Source organism: Erpetoichthys calabaricus, chromosome 3, assembly GCF_900747795.2.
Source record: "Erpetoichthys calabaricus chromosome 3, fErpCal1.3, whole genome shotgun sequence".
NCBI lineage: Eukaryota > Metazoa > Chordata > Cladistia > Polypteriformes > Polypteridae > Erpetoichthys > Erpetoichthys calabaricus.
In genome coordinates, this window is record NC_041396.2 from 208,779,297 (window position 1) to 208,803,426 (window position 24,130).

At 36.4% G+C, this 24,130-nt stretch overlaps 1 protein-coding gene across 1 annotated transcript in view; it reads right to left on the reverse strand.

The window, feature by feature from the left end:
• sgk1 (serum/glucocorticoid regulated kinase 1) overlaps positions 1–24,130 on the reverse strand; it is a 183,931-nt gene that overhangs the window by 28,924 nt on the left and 130,877 nt on the right. The window lies entirely within an intron of this gene.

Sequence of the window (24,130 nt, forward strand, 5' to 3'; positions counted from 1 at the left end):
GTTTCTTTCTCACCTGCATTGGTAAAACATACAAAAATGCCTTGCAAAGTTCCCCATATCTGAGTTGATCCAGGATTGCACTAATATATTTGAAGGCTGATACACAAGGGATAAAATTGCAGTATTTTTTTATTTAAAGACTGCCGCAAAAGATCAGTGTCTTGGCAGCCTGTACTGTATGTAGACATAATTATCAGTACACCTTAGCTGATCATTTTTGGCTTGTATTATTAACAACAACCCTTTTAACTGAAAATGGAATGTTTGCAGTGTGAGCGATAAAGGTCAAGATAACATTGTCTGGTGTCACTCTGATTGTGATTGTGCGTCAGTTCATAACATAAAACTGATGCCACCAGGACTGGGAACTCACTTATCACTTGTGCAGCTCTAGAAAAATTTAGCTAATAAGTATAAAGGAGAACAGGTTTTAACGATGGGTGTATGGGAAAAACACCTTATAAATAAAATGCATTCCTAAGTGAACCGAACTTGTAGTATTGTTACACAGAGATACATTTCTTTTTGTCCTCCTGTTGTAATCAGCAGATGTACAAACCTATTGTTCATTTATGACTGTAAAGTTCAGTGTAAGTACATGATAGTACCTTGATCTATATCTCAGTTGTAATAAATCTGCTTGTTTTACTGCATATTCTGGTCATTCTTTCTAGTTTTTTGAAAGATAATAAAGGGCTATAGGATAGCATGTTGAGATAAAGCATCTTGTCTAATAGTTTGGTAAAAATAAAAAGTGGAGAATTCCCAAGCAGAATGTTCTAAGTTCAGTCCTGGAGGACCCCAATGCCTGCAGGTTTTTGTTTTTTCTTCTCCTATTCTGCCTTCAGAAAATGACAATAGTGTAAGATTTAAATTTACAATATATTTTAAAAAATATTACTGTTTCACGCTTGTGCTCAATTCTCTGTTTTTATATTCCAGTATTCCAGTTAACTCACCTTTTCTGCTTCCTTAATTTTATCAAAATAATATCAATTAACCTCAAGCAGAATAGACACCAGGGTAAATAACACTAAACGTGATCAGTTTTAAAACCCCTAAAATGTTCATTAGTGTATTATGGTGTAAATAACCAGAACCTCAGAGGAACACAAATCATGATGATTAACATGAAAATTTGAAATGCTTGCTACTTTCCAATAAAAATGTATAAGTTATAGGGTTATTATCGTAATGTGTACAGTGACATTCTCAATTGTATGTGCTAATCACCACTCTCTGGTTCAATGACTAGTGAGTATACCTGTAACAACCTACTTCAAAACTTCTACGGTATTTTCTTTACCTGAAAAATCTCAGAATACTGTTTGCAACACTATCTATGATTAGACATATTAAGTTTCAGTCAAGTGCTGATGGTCACAAAAGCATTACACTCACGGATTTGTGAACTGACTAAAAATTACAAAGGTTCTTGCTGCTCTTGTGTACCCATTAATTATTGCCAGAACCCGTTCCATTATACTTTAATAGAGCATAAAAATTGTTTAAGTGCCTGAACATTGTACTTTTACCATAGACCATGTTGTTTAGAATATTTTTATTAAGTTAAATATGTGCCAAGAATAAATAGCAAACCAGTTTTAATTGTTCTGTATTGACACCATAACATAGAAACTGGGAAATAACTTGATTAATTAATATAGGAACCACTGAATCAAAAGTTAAATCATTACTTATTTTAGTTTTATTCTTAATGACAAGGCTGGATAGATTATTTGATCAGGGGCTGATTTTGATCTCCCCAAATTCAGTTCCCACCCATGCCTCACTGTGTGGTCCTCAACAAGTCCTTCAGATAGATTTTGTTTTCATGCCTTTTCTCTCATACTTAACATATTTTTTTCTCTGAAAGCTATAGGATACACATTGCAAAAAAAAAAAAATCAGAGTGCCCAGATTTTTGGGATCTGGGAATTTACATTTTTTCTAAACTCATATAGTGCCTATAAAAATATTTTATTGTTACACAATAACATTTTTTCTGCACATTTTCATACACATTTTCTAGCTCAAAGTGCTTTACAAAGTGTCAAAGATATACATACAAGAAAAGAAAACAAGGCAAATTAGGCTAGAATGATAATAAATACAAAATAAATAGATATGGGTTTACAACATTGAATCACAGAAGGGTTAATTTGGCTTATTTCTCTGCAAAGTGGTCTAAATTAATTACAAATATAAAACACAAAATAATTGATCATGCCAGTATTCAGCCCCTTTAATGTGACACCACTAGTGTAGCCAATTGATTGTAGAAGTCACAGCATTAGTTAAATGGAAATCACTTGTCTGTAGTCAAGTGGATCAAGTTAATTGCAGTATAAATGTGCGGTGGTTGAATGTGACAACTTTTGGTGTGTCAGTATGGTGTCCTAAACAATAAAGATAAAAGAACACTCCAAGCAACTCTGTGAAGAGGTAATTGCAAAACACAAGTCAGGGGATGGATACAAGAAGTTACTGTATCCAGGTCACTGAATATCCATTAAAGTCCAGTTAAATCAGTTGTTAAGAAATGAACAGAGTATGACACAGCTGTAAATCTGCCGAGAGCAGGCCATCTGCAAAAAACTGAGTGATTGTTCAAGAAGAAGAAGACAAGTGAGGGAGGCCACCAAGAGATCTATGATAACTCTGAAGGACATACAAGCTACAGTGGAAAGACTGGACAGACTCTGCATACAACAACTGTTGTGTGGGTGCTTTACCAGTTGCAGCTTTATGGGAGAATGACAAAGAGAAAAAACACACATATCATCTAGGCTTGAGTTTGCCAGAAGGCACATAGGAGACTTTGAAATCAGCTGGAAGAAGATTCTATGGTTTAATGAGATTTGAGGGTGACATGGCTGCCAAAGGTGCATCTACTAAATACTAATTTGAAAGGTGTCAATACTAATCAATTGTTTCATGTTGTGGTTAGGTTGAATACTTTTATAGGCACTGTATTTACAACATATATTCAAAAGTATTTTTTGTTTATTTTCACATCTTTATATTAGTATGTTGAATAAAAATAGCATCCTATGGTGCATTACTGTACATGTACAATATTAGATAAATAATTGCATTATGTAAACATGGAAGGAAATTACTTGTTCACATTTACACATTTGTTAAACAATGAGAATTTAAACTGTAACATAAGGGTTTGTATTATAACTCCTTAGCCACAAAGAGTGTTGCTCTGTAACTAATGACTAAAGCTTTGGACTTTAAACCACAATGTTACTGATTTAATTCTGGCTTCTGACCCACTGTGTGATTCAGAGCAAGTCACTCAACCTGCCTTTGTTAAAATCATAAGAAAAAACATACATTAAGAAGACTGGTTTGCCTTTGTATGTATAAACTGCATTAAGATAGTGCTTAGTTTAAGTGGTGCTATATACTGTATTACAAGAGTATTTATATTTTTGTGCATAAGGCACCACAGTGGAACTGTTATTAATATTTCTTTCTTCTAAGCTCCGGAGACCTAGGTTTGCTACATGTCCCCCACATCCCAAAAATATGCAAGTTAGATTACCTGGTGTCTCTGTATTAACCTAATATGACTGACTTTTGGTGTTTGAGAGGGAGTTGTTATTTGTCTGTCATAATGTAATAATTTGGATTTATTGAACTTCTCCCTGGTACAAATAAAGTGCTATCTATCTATCTATCTATCTATCTATCTATCTATCTATCTATCTATCTATCTATCTATCTATCTATCTATCTGTCTGTCTGTCTGTCTGTCTGTCTGTCTGTCTGTCTGTCTGTCTGTCTGTCTGTCTGTCTGTCTGTCTATTACCAGATAAAAGTGACCTAAAAACAAGCGTTAAAACCAAATCACACCTGTGCCTTGAACTGATCATTCTTTCCAAAGTGGTCAGTTCAAGGGCTGTCTAATCTGGTTTAGTCTGGTCACCTCTTATTTGTTTTACTGCCCTCTTCCAGCTAGTTAGATTGTGGGAAATAGTAACCAATTAGCATTTTACACAAGATCAAAGGATATTGAAAGATGACAGAAAACACTATGTCACCTTTGCAAACTCCCCAAATAGTTACTTGATAGGTCATCGAGGACAATTAGCTATAGCTGAAAATACTATAGTACAAGAAAAAAAATACAGCTTACTTAGAATGCATTATGGAACATCCCCTAGTATTTCTAAACTAAATAAAAGTACTGGGCTGCATGTACTGTAGTTTATATTGGTTTAGCACTGCCATAGCAAGCTTACTTAGTGTGGATCTTCTGTATTTGATTATTACTGTAATTAATGTCATTTTTATCTTTATTTTGTTTCCTCTTTACCTTTTCAGGAATTTAAACAAGGGTGCTTTAGTGTTATAGTGTTTTAGGGCCTAAATTATTAAAAAGCTTATACCATTTTTGCAAGCTTTTAGAACATTAAGGTTTATCCCTTTTTACATTTTACATGGTCTTAGGTACTGAATAACTAACTGATAAGTCTAAGCGCATGTGCTCTATGCTGTTGAATTTCAACTGACTGGACCAAAATTAATTTCCACTTGTGGACTATCCATCTACTGTATCTTTTGTAAATGCAAAAGGGTCATCATTAGTCTAGAAAAGCAGATTTGGTGCACTAATTGTAACTTGGATGTTTTTAAAAAGTAATTCATTTTTGTCTACTCCAGAAACCAAAATTAAATTTATTAATCTGACCCTGCTTTTCATATTTTTATAGAAGATTTAAATAATTTCATTCTACAAGTCATTTCCAAAAATTTGACACTGGAAAAATTTCTTTCCATGCTCACTGCCTGCTTTCTGGCCTAGTTTTATAATTTATAAAAAATATTCTGTTGGGTTAGATTTGTGTGTCAGAACATCATACAAATTTAATTTACTCTGATATTTACCAGTGCTAGCATAAAAAGTGTGCCCTGCCGGGTGCACTACAGCTTCCCCCAAACCTGTAAACATGCTATTGATTACTCAGACAACCAATGGATGCCCACATAAAGGAAGAAGGGTGGTTTATTAAAACACATGGGTTTAGGTATTATATGTGGGGTGAGAAAAATAACAAAACTAGATAATTTTTGGACTGTCTAAGCAGCAGTGTTTTTGTCTAGCCATGTGGAGTGGTTAGTCTGCTTTCCCACACAAAATTCTCCCTGATACTTTTTCACTTGTCTGACATTCCTCCAAAACCTCTATGGCCACTTTTCCTCCCAACAAGGCAAGTCGTTGCTAGCAGATACTCCAAGTTCAAATGGCTCATGACCAGAATGTCAGTTTTGATACCAACCCAAATGTATTTCCACGTCTTCCATGGAATCAATCCTTCCAGAGCTGTTCATGGTGGCCCATACAAAATGAAGGAGTCAGGTAATGCTGCAGAAACCCAAATACCATCATCTTGGTATCATAGTCATTGTTTGGTTTCACAGACTATGAAAAAAACTCCCAAGAGGAAGTGCAATTCCAAAATTTCATGGAATTCTTAGTTAACCATTGGGGTTGAGCTTTATATCCTTTTTTCATTAATTTTTCAGTCATTTCAGTCTCATGAATCTTGTTGGTGTATGTAAATGAGCTTTAGTTGAAAGTTTATTGCCACTTTTATTTATACATATTTGTGCTGCCTTCCTGGCTGACTGGTTTTGTTTGGATAGCCTTCTGTATGGCTTTAGCATGTTCTATCTGGGTTTTTTTTTTAGTGACTGCAGTTTCTTCTCACTGTCCATGAATATTCTGCTTTGATGATTTTCTACTTTAAATCACCAGAGCCGTCAGTTTTTGGTTAATAGTTGGATATGAAGGTCATCAAAGGCTGGTTAATGCCTTGAAACCTAAGGATGACCATGATTAGATAAGCAGGCTGAAAAGTAGATGAGTGGATGAGAGAAAGCTGAAGGTGTCTTATGTATTTACTAAAATAGATTTATTTTTTATTAAAATGAAGCATATTATTTAAAATAGAGCATATAAAGGAAGCAATGCTGTCTCTTTCTCCAGATCTGATTAGCTAATCATTGTGAATTAATTTTCCCTCACATCCCATTTGCAAATTTCCTTTCAGGTGACATTAGTCTACCTTGACTTTTGTCTTTGAGCGCTGCCTTATTATTTCTTTATGTGAGATGTCTCTTTTAAGCCTGCAGAAATCATATTTATTTCTATTGTATCTATTCAGCTGCCTACCATAATTACTTCCCACGTCAAAGAACAAGTCGTGTATCATTTTTTTCGTCTGTTCTTGTTTAAAATACTTTTTGGAAAGCTGAAGATTTGGCAGTGAAAAGAATACATTTCAATAGAACGTGAGACTTTTGTTAGACAACCACGTGATTCTCATATACTATATTATTTGGCTTTTTGTACATTATCAAAGAACTGATATTAGTTAGTTAACCTCTCGCATGTAAATGCTGTTTTATTTATCTAGTAAATTGACAACAAAAATGTGAATTTTGATATTTTTATAGATTAGTTTCTGAATGAAAGTCTATTAAGAGCAATAAGATGAATTATAAGAGTCATGAGTGCTTCACAACTGTCAGCGAGACTTGTTTTTTTCCTGGTTTCATTGCATTTTAACTGTTATTTTTGTTTTTAACGTAAGGTACAAAAAAGAGCAGGATACCTCTTGAAAGTATGTCTGTAGCTTAGAAGGAATTTAGGTAGCATGGCTGTCAAACCTGTAACTGTGAATTTTATGATAATCATTGCATTTTAATGGTGTTACTCATTTGATTTAATATTTGATCAAGGTAAAGACTGGCAGTTTTCTGTTTGATGAAACAAGTAAAAATTCTAAAGGTAAAAACTCTCAGCAAATATTCCAAGAAGCACAAAATGTCTGTTGTGTCAACACTTTATCAGATTGTGGTTAATCAATAAGAAAACTTTGAGGGGTTACTTTTAATATGAATATATTTATTGATAAGCCCACATGCAAGTTGTGCAAATTGGCCATGAAGTTGATAGGTAACAGTTTAATTTTGTGAAGATTTCCTCCTGTTCAGTATAGAACAGTCATTGAAAGCTATTCATTGGTTCCATACTGCAGATTTTGTATACAAAGGCCTTTTTTCTTTTGTTACAAACTGAAATAAGAAGGTAGCACTTCCCTAGTACCGTACTGGAAATTTTTCTTTGCATGAAAAATGCATAGTGGATAACTATATTTTTCCTGTAAGTTTTTTTTTTTTTTTGCAGACTACTAACATTAAATAAAAGATCAACACCACATCTACTGTGGCAGTGCTTATGTAAAATGCTTTCAGATCTTTTTCACTATTGAAGGCACTGCTTAAAATGAAGCTTGCCTTCCTGCTAGTTTCATGACCTTGAATAAGTCACCTTCTTCTCTTCTGACAGAAGAGAAATATACAGAACCTCTGTTGTTGTATTGCTCATGTTAAGTGCTCTGGGGTGGCATTCACTTTGAAATGTGCTGTAAGGTAAAGATTTACTGATGTTATAAATAAGCCTTTAAAATGTCTAGGTGTATGGTCTGTTTGCATTGAATCTAAAAGACATATTCAGCACAGTCACTTGTGCATGTTCTCTGACTTGTTCCAGGCTCCTGGATTCAAAATGAGTAGACTGGGGAAGGCTGTGATGGAGAATGAAATTTGATTTTACATTGCTGTCATTCACAGTGGGTACTCTTCCTGCAGTAGCTCTTGTTTTTCTGTACTTCTTAATGTGTTTTAAAAAATATTTCTTTTTTACTGTTATTATAATTTTATTCAAGAAATTATCGAAAGTAAGTAACATATTTAATTGTACATAGGGCTTATAATAGTTTTTCAAATGCTGTCACAGTGTCAGGATCCCTGTCAAAAAGACCATGAAGTAGTGATATCTGTATGCTAGGGAAGTATAAGAGAAGGAATAAACATAATAATACATCAAAAAAATAAAAGTTTCTAAAATATACAGGCAATGTTAACACTTTGACTTAGCCTGGGTATCAGCTCCCTTGATCTTGCCTTCCTCTAGCAAAGTACAGTATGTGGTTTCTTACTCTATCACAATATTGTCCTTCTATCTCCAAATCCCTGGTAGTGTTTCTCCTGCCAGTATACCCTTAATAATAATAATTATTATTATTAATTAATTAATTGATTAATTAATTAATTACATTTATATACCACTCTTCTAACCTACTCAAAGTGTTTTACATACTGTAGACAATGGGGAACCACTTCAACCTCCACCAATGTGGAGCATCCACCTGGATGATGTCACAATGGTTAGCCAATAAGGGACAGGGGATGATTATGGGGAATGTGTAGGACGTGGTGAGCAACGTTAGCCAGGACATCAGGAAACACCCTGCACTTTTCAAAAGATGTCCAGGGATCTTTTTGGCATAACCTTCCTCCTTACTCCAGACCCTCAAGGGTGTTTGTTTAACCTGATCCTAAATTCACTTTTACAGTACATGAGTTTTGAACATTGGCTAGAACATTCCATGCATTTGGCTCCCTGCCTTTTAAATTCTAATATAGGTGCATTTTCTAAACCTGCTTTGACCTGAGCAAGGTTGACGGGGATCTGGAGCCTAGCAATCATAGGGCACAAGGCAGGAACAGTCTCTGCACAGACTACTAGTGCACCACAGGGTACACACCCACACACTATAAGCATTGGCAATCCATCTAACTTGCATGTCTTTGGACTGTGGGAGGAAACTGGTGTATGTCGAGGAAACCCGTGCAGCACTACCACTGCACCACTATGCTGCCCCCATATACAGTAATAGCAGGAACTGACATACTACAACTATATTGTAATGAAGGAAAAACTAAACTGAAAAACAAATATACCTATCAACTTTAAGCAGATTTCCGTCTGTTTGTCAGTTACACCTGGTTAGGCATACCCAGCGTTGATGTTTGCGTTGCACCACCTTCTGAAATGTATTTTGGAATACATGTAAAATTTAAATGCTTTGCAATTTTTGCTATATGTTGTGCACTGCTTTTTAAAATATATGAGTGAGATTCAAATTAGCAAAATCTAGAAGTGTCATCTGTCAGCCATAAATAGATGTAGGAAAAGAAGAGGATAAATAAACCAATTTCTTTCCATCTGAAAGTTACTTTCTATCGGGTGTATTAAGCATTAAAGTTTGCAATATTTTGTAATACATATAATATTAAAATGCAGTGCATTTTTCATTATAATAGACGGTACATTGCAAACATTAGCACGGCTATTAATGTTTGTGATGTGCCATCTGTTGGAATATAGTTTGTAATGCATTAGTTTTATCATGCAAGATTAATGTGTATATCTAATGTGTCATCCACCATCCATATATGAAGATTAGGATAATTCTTCTGAAATATGCACTGCCTTCTTCTCACCTCAACATTGAACTAGATTAAGCAAGTCTAAAATTCTTCTCATAGAAAAATTGTTAATGAACTGTTTCTCAGCTGGTAGAGGATGAAAATTCTAAAAAGAAATAGTAGTCTGAGACAAGTAATAATGAAAAGATCAAAATGAACTTTCATTTAAAGGGCAAACCAGAAATCAGTCTATTGTGGTTAGCCAGGAACTGGAAATTCAAAACATGAAGAGTATTTCCTAAAGTTTTTTTTGCATAGCTTGGCTCTGAAGTAGGCTACATTCAGTATGTTGTCAAATCACATTTGTGCAGCAGAGCCCTGCAACAAGAAAGCATCCTTGCTGTGACATATAACCTAAAATGCAGCAAGACATTATCAAGTCGCAAACAACAAAAAACAGAAGAGATTTATGCAGTTCATTTTCAAAGACATAAAGCATGAAGGAATTCCTCAAAAAGCATCTTAATGCATTTAACTCACAGAGAATCCTGACAGATTGACTAAAGTCGACCCTAAAAAGGACCAAAGCCACCAGCTCAGCACTGCCTTTTTAGTGGCTCCTGTGCACATTGCACTCTTGATCCCAAGTTCTACTTTAACATGTCAAACAAATGTAATTGCCCTCTGGCTACCAACATTAAGCTATGCCATCTGAGATTCACATTAACATCTTGATATGGCATGCCCCTTCATTTGTTAGTAAGAGATCACATACAGTACCAGGGGACTGCACGTTTGACTGATATGCAGGAACACACAAGAAAGGTGCCACCTGATGATTTCTCATGTGTGAACCCCATGTTAGCAAAGAGCCTTAGACAATGAATGAGAATTGGTTTTCAGTGACATCTCTGCTTGATTGTATAATCTGGAGCACCACTCCCCAGGTGGGCCAGTGAATGGCAGAGTCCTGATGTTTATTCACAAATTACTATTGATATTGAACATGGTCACAAATTTACAAAGCATTTTTAAATCTTCAGGGGCCATTTTCACAAGCAGGTATTAAAATCACAAATCCTTTCTCTATCCATCTATTTAATTAATAAATAAATATGGGCAATTGTAGGGGTACAAGAATATTTTACATATTAAACCCACACATTATGCCAAGCAGTCTAATTTAAAATAAATCCTGGTTGTACATTTTTGAAAAATTAAGTTTATAGATTGACTAAAGGACTAACTTTATACAATATTGTAGAAAACTGATTTTGTTTCCTTTTAGAGCCCCCCATTGAGATTTGATTGTGCTAAGTTCAACACAAATGTTGATGTATTTGCAGAGATGCCTTTGTCCTCAGATTAGTGTGCTTCTATTATATTCCAGTAAACCATGTAAGGCATTAGGAATCGAAACAAGTGACAAAGGTGTGAAAAAGGCCATTGTCAGTGATACACAATCGGATTGTTGTATTTAAAATTGGATAAGGTGTGGCAAGTTAACACTTCTCTTGGTGAGACAAACACCTAAAACTGTAAAATAAAATGCTTTTATCTCTGTTATTACACATCCTTGCTATTTATTTAAATAAAAAACCTTTTAAATTAACTTTCTAAGAGATTCACATAGTTATTTTTATTATTATTGATTGCTGACTTTGTAGGTAATTGACTAATTTCTCGCTCACTACAAGCATGAATGGAATGGACAATTTAACAAATGTTTGGATATTTTTCAGTTTGGATTGCCATACTCATTTTTTCCCTGAATTTGTATTCTGGAGATGACAAATCTGTCAGGCCAGCTTTCCATCAGAATGAGCCAAGGATATTTGCTAAGCAACCCAGTTTGTTGACATATTTCTGTTTCCACACAATTATTTGTACTGCTGGTATGGTCTGATTTCATTTTCTGTTACTGGAGACAGCACTTCAGGGAACTGATCTGATCATTGTCTATGCAGAGTTTGCACATTTTTGTTGTGTTCATGTGGGTTTCTTTTCATACTCTAGTTTTTATCTTTCCTCCAAAAATCATGTATGAATTTAATTGGCACAGTCTATTGGAGCAAAGTGATGAACTGGCATCCACTCAAGGGCTGGTTTCTTCTCCTAGATACTTAAAAAGACTGAAAGCAGAGTAATAATATAAAGATACACACACACACAAATATGTATATGTAGAAGGAGAATATGCATCCCAGCTGGGAAGAAGGATGGTTTCTTACCCAGATGGGAAACCAAAACTGAAAGACTGACAAGTTGGCTGGCCAAACAAAGAAACAATTTCATGCCCAGCTGGAAGAAAATAGTGCTTGGACCAGTGGAAACCAGAAGTTGGGAACAATTCCATCCCCTATACAATAGGTGGCTGTGGTCCTCTTGTGGACCCCAGTTGATACACCCACAGCGGTGCTTCGGAGTCGGAGTCTGGAAGTACAACCCTGTCGGGGTCCCTGGGTGCCAACAGAGGGCGCTGTCGAGGGAGGACCTCCCTACTTTATATATGACCCAGAAGTGCTTCTGGAAAAAGACATGGCGTGGCACCTGAAGCATTGCCAGAACTGGCTTGAAAAGAACACTCAATGGGAGAAAGAAAGGAGGAAGAACTGGTTTGATTTACAGTGGAACCTCGTGTCACGACCGTAATTCGTTCCAAAACTCTGGTCGTAACCCGATTTGGTCGTGACCCAAAGTAATTTCCCCCATTATTGGACCATTATGCTCATTATAACGCATTATTGTTTTGCCGCACGACATGCTTCTCGCACTGGGCTTCGAACATTTAGACGACTGAGCTGCAGCCATCCTGAGATCGCACTCTCCTGTGCAACTTTGTTACCTAAGCTTGACAGTAGATAGTATTATGGGTTTGGCATGAACAAACCTCAAAAATGAATATTGGAAACCTTACTAGGAGCAAGCAATGAGAAGGTTGTTGATCAAAGGAACAGTATGTAACCAAGAGGCAGTGTTTGGTGACATGAGGCCAGAAATGACTCAAGGATGGAGTATAAATGGTTCTCCCTTACAAGCTCAACCTTGGAAATGGATAAATGTGCCAAAGACTACTGAAAGACAGCATGACAAAACTGGGGATGATGAGTTTCATTATGGAAGCCATTTTAGGGTGAACCAACATGCAAGTTGACAGAATTGATATTTAGTTTTATTGGAGATCAGCTGAACCTAAGCAAGGTAGAAGGCTTACTGAGTTTTATTTATCCTCTTAAGCTCTGCCTTTTATACCCTATACTACTTTATCATGCTGTTAATCCAATTTATGGTTGCAGGGACCCTGGAAGCAGAAAGAAGCAATCTGTGAGAAGGTGCCATTCCTCACAGGGCCCACTCTTATTTGAGCCGAGACTCACACTCAAATAGGGCCAAACAGCAGATGCAGAGAAGACATGCAAACTCCACATGGACAAACACAGGGTTTCACCGTTGAATGTTGGATCCATGAGATGAGATGATTGTGCTACCCTCTGTGCCAACATTCTACCCACACTCTTCTAGCAGATCAAATGAAAGGAAAAGAAAAGAATACATTCCCTAAACATAGGCTCGTTAACCTTTCTTGTGTGTCTCAAGATACATCCCATCTATACCAGTTTTGTAAACTTTTATCCTTATTTGTAAACAATCCTTGAATGCTATCATCCCATTAAGCCAGATAAATACATCTCAATTTAAATTGGAATTCATAGCTTTAACACGCCAGACTGCAACACTGGACAAAGTAAACTTGTCACGTAAAATATATTCAGCAACAAAATGCTACTAATGTATGAAACAAGGTAGTCAGAAGGCAGGGTCAGAGGGCTAAAAGCACACCAACTGTGGAGTGACAGGAGATATTACATCTAAAGTTACAGACTAGGGAGGTTACTCCGGGGGTAATGGTCTAGCACCAAATTAGCTGTAACACATTTGCTATAGCATGGCTGCTCAAGAATCCCAACCTGGGAACACTAAATGTCAGCTAAGAGCGACTTTTATGCTTTGAATTATTGCACAGCTGGAGTTGTATCCAAGGTTAGGTGTTTAAATATAGATGCTTAGATAATAAACTCATTACCTCTTTGTACAAAACAAACGATTAATGTAAAAGATTAAATACCTGTTTAAAGAGAAAGAAAATCTCAGTCTCAGTATGCATTATATATGAATATCTACTGTCCATCACCTTGAAAATGAACTTAGCATGTAACTTAATAGGACCTGGTTTGTTTAAAGTTTGTCAGACCTGGAAGTTGAGATCATTGTCATGTGCCTAGTATTTCCAGGAATACTTACACTATCTGCATCTCTAGTTCAGACTGAGTAGGAAAGAAAATGGATTATAATGACACATAAAGAAGCAGCAAATTGTTTTTACACAATACCTTTCAGTAACTCTTGGCCAGCCTTCTGCCACATGAGCTGCACATGTTTTGCATATCATATAGTGCATGAGTAAGCAGTTGCAGAGAGTTTCAGTCTCGTTGTGGTATATGCATACATTTAGCTTATTAAATAAAGAGTGGAATTTAAATTAAGGTTTATCCTGAGTGCTTCTTGAAGAAAATGATAAATGACAGACCTGTTGCTTATATTTTTTTATTTTGATATGGTGTGTTTTATCAATTATTCACTCTTCATTTAACATTGTCCCTATTACTATTAAAATTGGTATGAGCAATAACAGGGAGAACTTTCAGTGGTTAGCATCAATGGATCATCTGGATCCAATACTGGAAAGTTGCAAACTCCTGTGTGTGTTTGATTGGTACATTGTTGGCCAGCAATCAGTCTTCTAATATGTCTCTTTTACTGTGTCTCTGTTTTACTTTTGGTCTTGCTGTGTCTGTTGTGCCTCTTTTTCTGGTCTGGTACAAATGACTTTTGACCTGATAATGACTGTGACGTCTTTTGGGTGGAAAAGGGTTGTTTTACTACTTACCTTAATTGCTAATTTTTTACTTACAGTATATGGATTTTTTATGGCTGTTGTTTTTATTTCTTTTAACTTCAATAAAAATTTGATCATACACAAAAAACAATACAAAGAACTTATGTCGTATATGCAGTGAATGGCGTCTGGGTGGATGGCTCATCCAAGAAAAAGACAGAGAAAGAGGGAAAGAGAGACAGAATAAACAATTGCCATTTAAGAGGCTAAAGTCCTACAAGGCCAACAAAGGATAGTAGTTAACAGGAGCAAGGAGTAGGCAGAAGTAAGAGCTGTACCAATTGAAAGCAAACAAGCTTCATTTTTGTCTATTTAACAAAACAGGGTTCTATGAATATAAAAGCTTCTTTACTGTGTATAGAAATTCAGTTGTAGGATCTTAAATCTGTAGCCAAACACACTTTTATAATAACTGAATGTTTTTTAAAAAATTGAAACAATTTAAACCAAGAAGCCTTCACTTATTTACAACCCCAAATCAGAAAAGGTTGGGATAGTATGGAAAATGCAAAAGAAAAAAAAAATGCTGTGATTCTTTGTTGCATACAGTATGAACCCAAAATATTTCATGTTTGTCTGGTCAACTTCATTTCATTTGTTAATGTACATCCATTTCTGAATTTCAGGCCTGCAACACATTGCAAAAAAAAGTTGGGACAGTAAAGCATTCACCACTTTGTAATGACGCCATTCCTTTTCACAACACTTAAAAGATGTTTTGGCATTGAGGATACCAAGCGATGAAGCATTTCAGGTGTTGTTGTGTTCCATTGTTCCTGCAAACACATCTTAAGGTGTGCACAGTGCAGGATTTACGTATAAGCTACACAAGCTATAGCTTAGGGCCCCCACCTTCTTGGGGGCCCCCAAAACAAATTGTCCGAGTGAGCAATTGTCATATATACTTAAAAATACTACAGCATTATTTGTCCCAATCAGGCCCGGCGTTAGGCATAGGCGAAGTAGGCGACCGCCTAGGGCCCCGGATCGACTCCTTGGTCTAATTTTCACGCATTTCACAGAGCTTCCAGGGGGGCTCCACCCCTGGACCCCCCTTTCGCCTAGGGCCCCATAATACCTAAGACCGGGCCTGGGTGTGCAACAGTACGGGGTTGTCGTTATTGCATTTTTCGCTTCAAAATTCTCCACTCATTTTCTATTGTGGACAGGTCAGGACTGCAGGCTGGCCAGTCCAGAACCGCTGCCATGTTCTTCCACAGCCATGCCTTGCAATGTAGGCAAAATGTGGTTTTGCAATGTCTTGTTCAAAAATGCATGGACGTCCCTGGAAAAAATGCCATCATGAAGGCAGCACATGTTGCTGTAAAATCTCAAAGTACATTTCTGCATTATTGCTGGCATCACAGAAATACAAATTAGCTTTACCAAGGTTACTGACACCACCCCATAACATGACAGACCATGGCTTTTCAACTTGTGCTTATAGCAGTCTGGATGGTCCTTTTTCACTTTGGTCTAGAGCACACGGTGTCAATTTCTTCCGGAATTCTGATTCTTCTGACCACAACACACATTTCCACTGTGTGATGGTTCATCCCAGGTGCCTCCGAGCCCAGAGAAGTCAAATCTGCTTCTGGACAGGTTAACATAAGGCTTCTTTTTCCACAGTAAAGTTTTAAGTGGTATTAGTGAATGTAACTCCATATTGTAGTGCTTGACAAAGGTTTGCCAAAGTAATCCCTCACCCATGTGGTTATGTCAGCTATTGATGAGTGACGGTTCTTGATGTAGTGCTGTCTGAGGAATTGGCGATCACGGGTGTTCAGCTTAGGCTTGTGCCCTTGTCCTTTATGCACTGAAATTCCTCCATATCTTATTGTAATTTTATACACTGTGTAGAGAGAACTATGCAAATACCTTCCTATCTTTCTTTGAGGAACATTGATTTTAAACATTTCAATAATTTTCTCACACATTTGCTGCCCATCTTTGCTCCTTAAAGACTCAGCCTTTCGTGAGTACAAATCGTGATTACAATCACCTGTTGACATCATCTGTTTGAAATCACACCATTATTTAATTATTTTACCTCATTACCAGCCCTAATTTGCCCCATTCCAACATTTTTTGGAATGTGTTGCAGGCATGAAATGCAGGAATGGATGTACATGAGTAACAAATGAAATGAAGTTGATCAGAGAAAACATGAAATATCTTGGGTTCATACTGTTGTGCAATGAAATAAAAGTCAAAGTAAATTTAAGTATCACTGCTTTTTTCCATACCATCCCAACTTTTATAGGTTATAGGATTTGGGGCCCTAAAATTATAAATACCAACAATGATATGCACTTTTGACCTTATTCTACCATAGCCAGTCTTTAATTTTCATGGCTATTCAAACTGCTTCTGAATACTTTTCCTTTCTACTGTGCAAGTTACACCTACTATTTATCATTTTATATATTTAACAGACTGTTATTTCATAAAAGTTTGTCAAGGGTATTGATAGTGGTTAGAACAGGTGGGTAACTACAGCTATCAGGAGAAATCTTTTGGAAATGTAATATTATTTTGCATTGTACACTCCTCTCTGACTCCAAAAGTTCTACAAAGTTCTTGTGTCCAGTTCTTTAAGCACCCTGCACTTTTGTACTTTCAACTTATCAACCACAAAGCAATAATTTCACAACACAGAAAAGACTACCTAATTAAAAGACTGCCAGTCAACATGATTTACATCCTGACAATGAAAGCCAGACGTGCTTTCTGGTACTGATATTGTCACAGAATAAAGCAGCTTGGGTTCATCATTCTCCCTTGTATGTGCTGCAGAATCCAATATGCAAAGTCCGTTCAGGGCCTACTCAGTCTGTAAAGGCCCACAAGGGTTCAAAAATCAAGGAGTGTGTAGTGATCATGTTCCACTAAGATCATGGTTTTGAAGGAACATACTAATTTGCTGTTTGGTTCAGTTTTACTCCCTTTTTCCCAATTTTGAGAAGCATCCATTCATCTATTTAATTTTCACTTTTTCTAGTAGAACTTTCTTCACTGAGTAATAGTACTTACAATATAAAATTGAAATCTCAAGCTGCTATGCTAAATTGATAAATTTTCAAGTGCATTCATATTGAAATGGGATTGTTTATGGGCTGCTGTTGTTAAACTGTATTGTTGTATAGATATTTTATTAGTATGAGTTTCACTAAATCAAATTTTATGTCACTGTTGTTGTTATGGCAAGTATACATTGACAGGTATAACGGTGGCATGGTAGTACATTGGTTTGTGCTGTTACTTCACAGATGAAGTATCCTGCACTTGAGTCATGCACCCAGTCATTCTTCATGTAAAGTTGTAATGTTTTTTCCAGCAGGGTTTCATCCTACATCCTTAAAAATGTGCTGACTAGGTTAAATATTAGTTCTTAGTTGGCCCTGTGTGGGGGTGTGTGTATGAATGGGACCTGCTGTGGAATTTGTTCCCAATTGGACTCTGAATTGGATTATGTGTGTCAAAGAATGCTATGTTATTAACATGCGTAAGAACTCATTATGTATTTCTATTATGCAGGCACAAGACTTTGGAGTGCAACTGGAATATAAGGACGTAGTCAAAAAAATGTAGTGAGAGTCAGACTCAGAAGAAAACCTATCAGTAACCTAAGCCAAGAATCCCAAGACAGAATCAAAGTCAGAAGGAGTGCAGAGGGTTCAGAAAATAGAGAAACAAAACAAAGGACACTTTTCAAAAACATTAGAAGGGTTTTCTAATTTGAGTAGTCAGGTAGAGGAGCATACCCCTGGATGACCTTTGATCCATCATGATCAACAGGTCACAACCTCTAAGGACACACCCACTCCGGGACAGTCCTGGCAATGGGAACCAACAATAGTACTGTCAGAAAGGTGGTGATATAATGGCCCAAATCAAAAACCAAAATTACAACTATAACTATATTTCAAAATCAAATGAACCAAATGGATACCTCGGAGTATAAAATTCCCCAAAGGAAGCAAATGATGTTCAAAATAGGAGTCCCTGCCAATTGAAAGGATGTACATTTTTGTCTCAACTTTCCCAGTGAGAAATGTAGGAAATGTCAATTTAAAAAAACAAGAAATTAGAATTTGAGCAAACAGAAAATATACTGTAGTCTAAGCTGGCATTTTGAGAGAGAGAAAGAGAGAGGTTAGGAGCATGCATTGATACAGCGCGTTGCAGCACCCACCACTTGACAAACCACCTCAGGACCCGAGTGCAGCCATGTTGTGGGTGACACCTCAGCACCACACTAGTTCAGATAGAATGTAACAGTGTGAGGTTGTTTTTTATGGTTTTTGAGCATGGGAAAGGCACTAAATAAATAAAATGTATTATTATTATTATTATGGTGGCTGGAGTGCCAATTCTGCCACCAACCCCCAGGTTTTTCTCTGCAGGTTTGAGGGCCTACATGCAGGGCTGGATGCAGATTAACATCATACCCAGGATGGAGCAATTGCAGGTTAAGGGCCTTGCTCAAGGACCCAACAGAATAGAGTCACTTCTGGCATTTATGGAATTTGAACTGGCAACCTTCCGATTGCCATTGCAGATCCCTAGCCACACGGCCACCACTCAGCTCTGGCATCTTAAGAGAGGAAACCTAAAACTTAAGTTCACAGGTATTCTTGAGAAATAAACCTCACAGGGTCCATGATAATATTAATATAAATATAAATTCTGGCTGACTTAGGACACATGTTAGTGTCCCTTCTGTAACTGTGTTGTAATTATATGATAGTCTGATGCTGTGTGCCACCATTAATGTGAAAGTTTATCAGCCATTTAATCATCTTCTTTTCTGGTTAATATCAAAATAGCACCGAGTGTCACTACACGACACAGAGAAAAAAGAAATAAGAAAGGACTAGAAACAGTTAATCATGATGATTACCACACTTTTAGTTCAAATAGACATTTCTCAGCAGGAGCAGCTAAACCAGCAGGTCTAATAAGCATATACTGTGCTAAAGTAATATCTTTTCAGTTTTGGGTTAAAAGTGGACATGTTTTTGGGATTAAGGTTTCTGATACATTGCATGTCATTTTACAGAAAACATTTCATTCAGGAGTCCTCCTTCCGAACTGTACCACTAACCTGGTGTCTGTGAACAAAACTCATCTTGTGCTGGTCATCCTAAGAGCACAATGTTCTTCCATGAAATGCACTGGCATTTCACATTTTTTGAAATGCTAATTCTCTTAGCTAGTTCCATTTAGGTATTTCAATGAATAAATAAATAATCCTGTTTATCAGGAAATGGAACATCCTGCACATTTTCACTTGGTGCTCCATTTGCTTGACTATTGAAAAAGTTGCAGTGTTCATTACACTGTTGGTGAACGTACCAAAACTGACCTTTTAGTCTTTTTGAATATTTACCTTAAAAAGAAATCTGACCATCTTCAGGCTAGAGCCTGTACCTTCAAGTAACTCAAATTATTAATTAGTGGAGTACTGTACACAGTTAATAGCATAAATTAATGAGACATAATTTCATCAGAATTGTAGTTTTTGAGCACAGCTTCAGATTTGAATGAGCAGAAAGTTAATGGTATCCAGTCCTTCTTCAAATTCATAGTTAAGCTTGTTATTTCAGAGGAATTTTTACCTCATTATTTAAATGATTACATCAATAAATCATTTTTAAAATTTAATTTTGCAATATTCCAAATAATAATGAACGCTGTTAAACCATTTTAAACTGAAGCCATGCTGGCAACTCAGAGCGTAGATGCTGGCATTTGTTTCTGCACCAGCTGTTGCATAGCCACATTATAAAGCATTGGCACACACAGTTAAGGATAATATATGTAACTGCTCACAAAATGTTAATGACAATCTAATTTTTTGGAATTTCAGATTGTTGTCAGATTAAATGTACCTTGGCGACTCTGTGGGTAGGATTTCATAAAAACATGCTTTTAATAGAAATAATGTTAAGTTCGTAAATAGAAAATGATATATATCAACTGAGAATGCTCCACAAGTGACAAGTTTGCATAAAGCAGCCCACTTCTTTCTGATCTGTGTATGAACTTAAGTCAAGTCAAGTTTATTGTTGTGTGTACTCAGTATATTAAAATTGTTACTTGCATGTCTCCTCAGGAAGTTCACAATAAAACAATACCAACAAGACACCCAAAGAATAAAAATGTTCTGTGCTGTCATCACCACCTTCTACGGTGTTTTATGTTCCTGAGCTGAGCAAGTGCAATATGAGAATGTGATGCAGCCAGGATGGACTCTGCACTCATGTACTGTGCACCTGTAGGTTGGTGATAACAAATGTAGAAATGCCAGCTGTCTTCAGACATCTAAGAAAGCAGAAATGCTAGTATGCCATGTTTACAAAAGCCAGAATATGTTGTGCCCACTTCAGTTCCTCAGTTATGATCAGTGTAAGAAATTTTAATTTGCTCACCATTTTGACCGCATCCTCTTCACTGCAGTTCTGCTTCCTGAACTCTACAAACAGCTCCTTGGTTTTGTTGGCATTAAGAATCAGATTGTTGTTCTGGCGCCAATTAATTCAGCAAGTAGATCTCTTCTCAATAAGTCATCTCATCATTGTTGGTGGTCTGGCTGATGACGGTGGTGTCATCGGCATATTTAATGATGGATTTGGAGCTGTGACTGGCCTGACAGTCAGTGGTGATAAATGAGTACACAGAGGCTCAGCAAACTTCCATGTGGATTACCAGTGCCAAGAGTCATAATGGAGGAGGTGATGCTGCCAATCTGCAAATTCCAAGACCTATTGCTAATGAAGTCCAAAATCCATTGTGAGGTTGACTCTAAGTCCTGAATTGAGGGGTTTGATGGTCAGCTTTACTTATACAATAGTGTTAAATGCTGAATTGTAGTCTATAAATGGGACTATGTTGTAGGAGTTTGTATTATCCAGAAATGCCAGGATGATATGAACTACAAGGAATATGACATAGTCTGAGATGATATGCAAAGTGGAGATGATCATGACTATCTCAGTATTATGTCTAATTTGTCTCAGTCCAAGTCTCTCAAAGTTCTTTATTCTATCCAAAGTGAGTGTCACCAGTGTGTTGTCATTCAGACAGTCCACTTTTGTTTTCCAAGACACAGGCATAACTTACTCATATGTTCTTTTGAAGTAGACAGAAGCCTCAGATTCTCTCAGAGAAATATTATGGATGTCACTGAAGACGTCAGCTAGTCGGTTGCCACAGAGTTTTAGAACACATGCTAAAATTCTTTCTAGACCAGATGCCTTGTGGACATTAACTTGTTTAAAAGTTCATAATGTTGTAACACCAGTAGTTGTTCTGCTGATAATTCTAAAAAAAACTTATGCACTAGCATCCTTCGTGAAAATGTTTCAGCAGATGTGTTCTGTGCCTACTTGGCCTGTTCGATTCAAGCTTCATCCTGTAAAGATTTAGATTGACTATTCTGTTTGAATATGCCTAACTGGCTGGATTAATAGAATTTTCTATCCACGTATCGCCATCAGATTCTTTAGTTTAATTACCATCACTTCTTGTAAAATTGATTCATATCTTCTTCAACAGCATCCACTTTAGAGTGCTTTGCAAATTCTACTGTTCTTCTTTTAAAAATTATATGTAAAAGTAGAAGAGTATGAAGTATTTCTCCATGGCATGGTAACAATGATTCCTTTGGGCCACCCATGCATTGGGTACCTTCCCAGTTTGGTTCCAGTTATGAATGCTATGCATAATAATTATTAATGATGTTGTTTCATAAGAATATAAAAGCTGCATGCATGCAGAGTTCAGCGACTGGGGTTTATGATCCATTGCCGACTATTAAATGCACTTTACTTTTTGAGAGCTGCCAATTTCTGGAATATATTGAACAAACTGCAAAAAAAAAAGCACTTGACAAGATCTTTCGGAGTGTTAAGAAGTGCTTTCACTGTAAAACACTGAAGAGAAACTGCATCTGCCTTCAGTCTAAACACAAATCTTGATTTATCTGTTAGGTTACATTATAAGCGGGAATTCTTCGATTTACAAAGACACTCCTTGGACATAGAAATCATATTTGTCATCAGTTTAATAGTAAAAATTAATCTTGCAATTTCTTAGAGTCAATATTTCTCCTGTTTATGATCATAGTGGCTAGCATCATTGAATTCTTCTTCTTCTTTTGGCTACTCCCATTAGGGGTCACCACAGCAGATCATCTTCTTCCATATCTTTCTGTCCTCTGCATCTTGTTCTGTTACACCCATCACCTGCATGTCCTCCCTCACCACATCCATAAACCTTCACTTAGGCCTTCCTCTTTTCCTCTTCCCTGGCAGCTCTATCCTTAGCATCCTTCTCCCAATATACCCAGCATCTCTCCTCTGCACATGTCCAAACCAACGCAATCTCGCCTCTCTGACTTTGTCTCCCAACCGTCCAAATTGAGCTGACCCTCTAATGTACTCATTTCTAACCCTATCCATCATCATCACACCCAATGCAAATCTTAGCATCTTTAATTCTGCTACCTCCAGCTCTGTCTCCTGCTTTCTGGTCAGTATAAAGAATAATTTATTTGTGAGGTTTCACAATTTTGTCATTTTTTTCAGTGCATTAGAATTCCAATAGACCAGTTCTGAGTCTCATTTGAAAATAATAAGATCAATAAGAAGTTAACCAAAATGTCTTTTAAAAAACACTCTTGAAAGGAATTTAGAATTTATAAACAAACACAGATAAATCTCCAAGCCACACTGGCTTAAATAGCCTGATCACAAATTGTAATTTTTGGGAAGTGCAATGTTAGCAACTGCAACAAAGTTCATGACAGGCAGTGTGGTGGCAGGGAATGTGGTTAAGGCTTTGGGCTTCAAACCCTAAGGTTGTGGGTTCAAATCCGGCTACTGACACTGTGACCATGAGCATATTACTTGTTCCAATTGGAAAACCAAATGAAATATAACCAATTGTATCATAAATATTGTAAGTCACCTTGGATGAAGGCATCTAACAAATAAGTAAATGTGGCACCCTTGGAAAAACAAAAGGGTGACACAAAGTAAGACAAGCATAACAATAAAATTAATTGATTCCAAAAACAAATCAAAAGTGAAACAAAATGTCTGTAATTTAAAGCTCAAAGAAGATAACAAAGTTCAAGGGAAAATGTATTCTATCTCCAAAAATGCATAAATAACAAAACAAAAAAAGAATTTCATCATGGTTTAAGTTTAAGTCCTTGAACCGGATGCTTCTTGAACAGGCTCATCACCTCATGGCTGGGACAAAGCAGGAATAGAAAATTAATGAATGATTTTTTTCAGCTGAGTGAAACCACATCCTATTGGTTGGTTAAAGAGCAACTGAGTAGTCTTTCAGAAACGGGTCAGAATATAAAAACACCCCCTTTTACATTTTTTTGCCTGTGAATGAAAAGTAGGGGAATCTTCCAGAATGCAAATAAATGAAAATACAATTAGAACAGGGAATAAACTTTACATGTTGGCATTTTTATTATATATTTCTTTATACCAAAAAACAGTAATTGTTTATAATATTAACTTGTACATCTGCTAAGGCTTTTTTGATTTTTTTTTGGGTGGAATTAACACTGTTATACCTACTATACATAGGTCAGATTGAATAGTCAAAATGTAAATGACCACATGGGAGCAATTTTCAGCAATATACTGTACATATACAATGAAGAATCGGTTGATTGCGACACTTTTGACCCTTCACAGCCGGATTGAGAGCATTAAAAAATGTAATTTGTAGTCAAACTGCCTTTTTTATTGTACTACACTGTTAAAAATGGTCCTTTCCCATTTTAGTAAATTGGGATTTAATTTTCTTTATTATTATTAAACTGAACATACTCTATGATCTTAATCATAA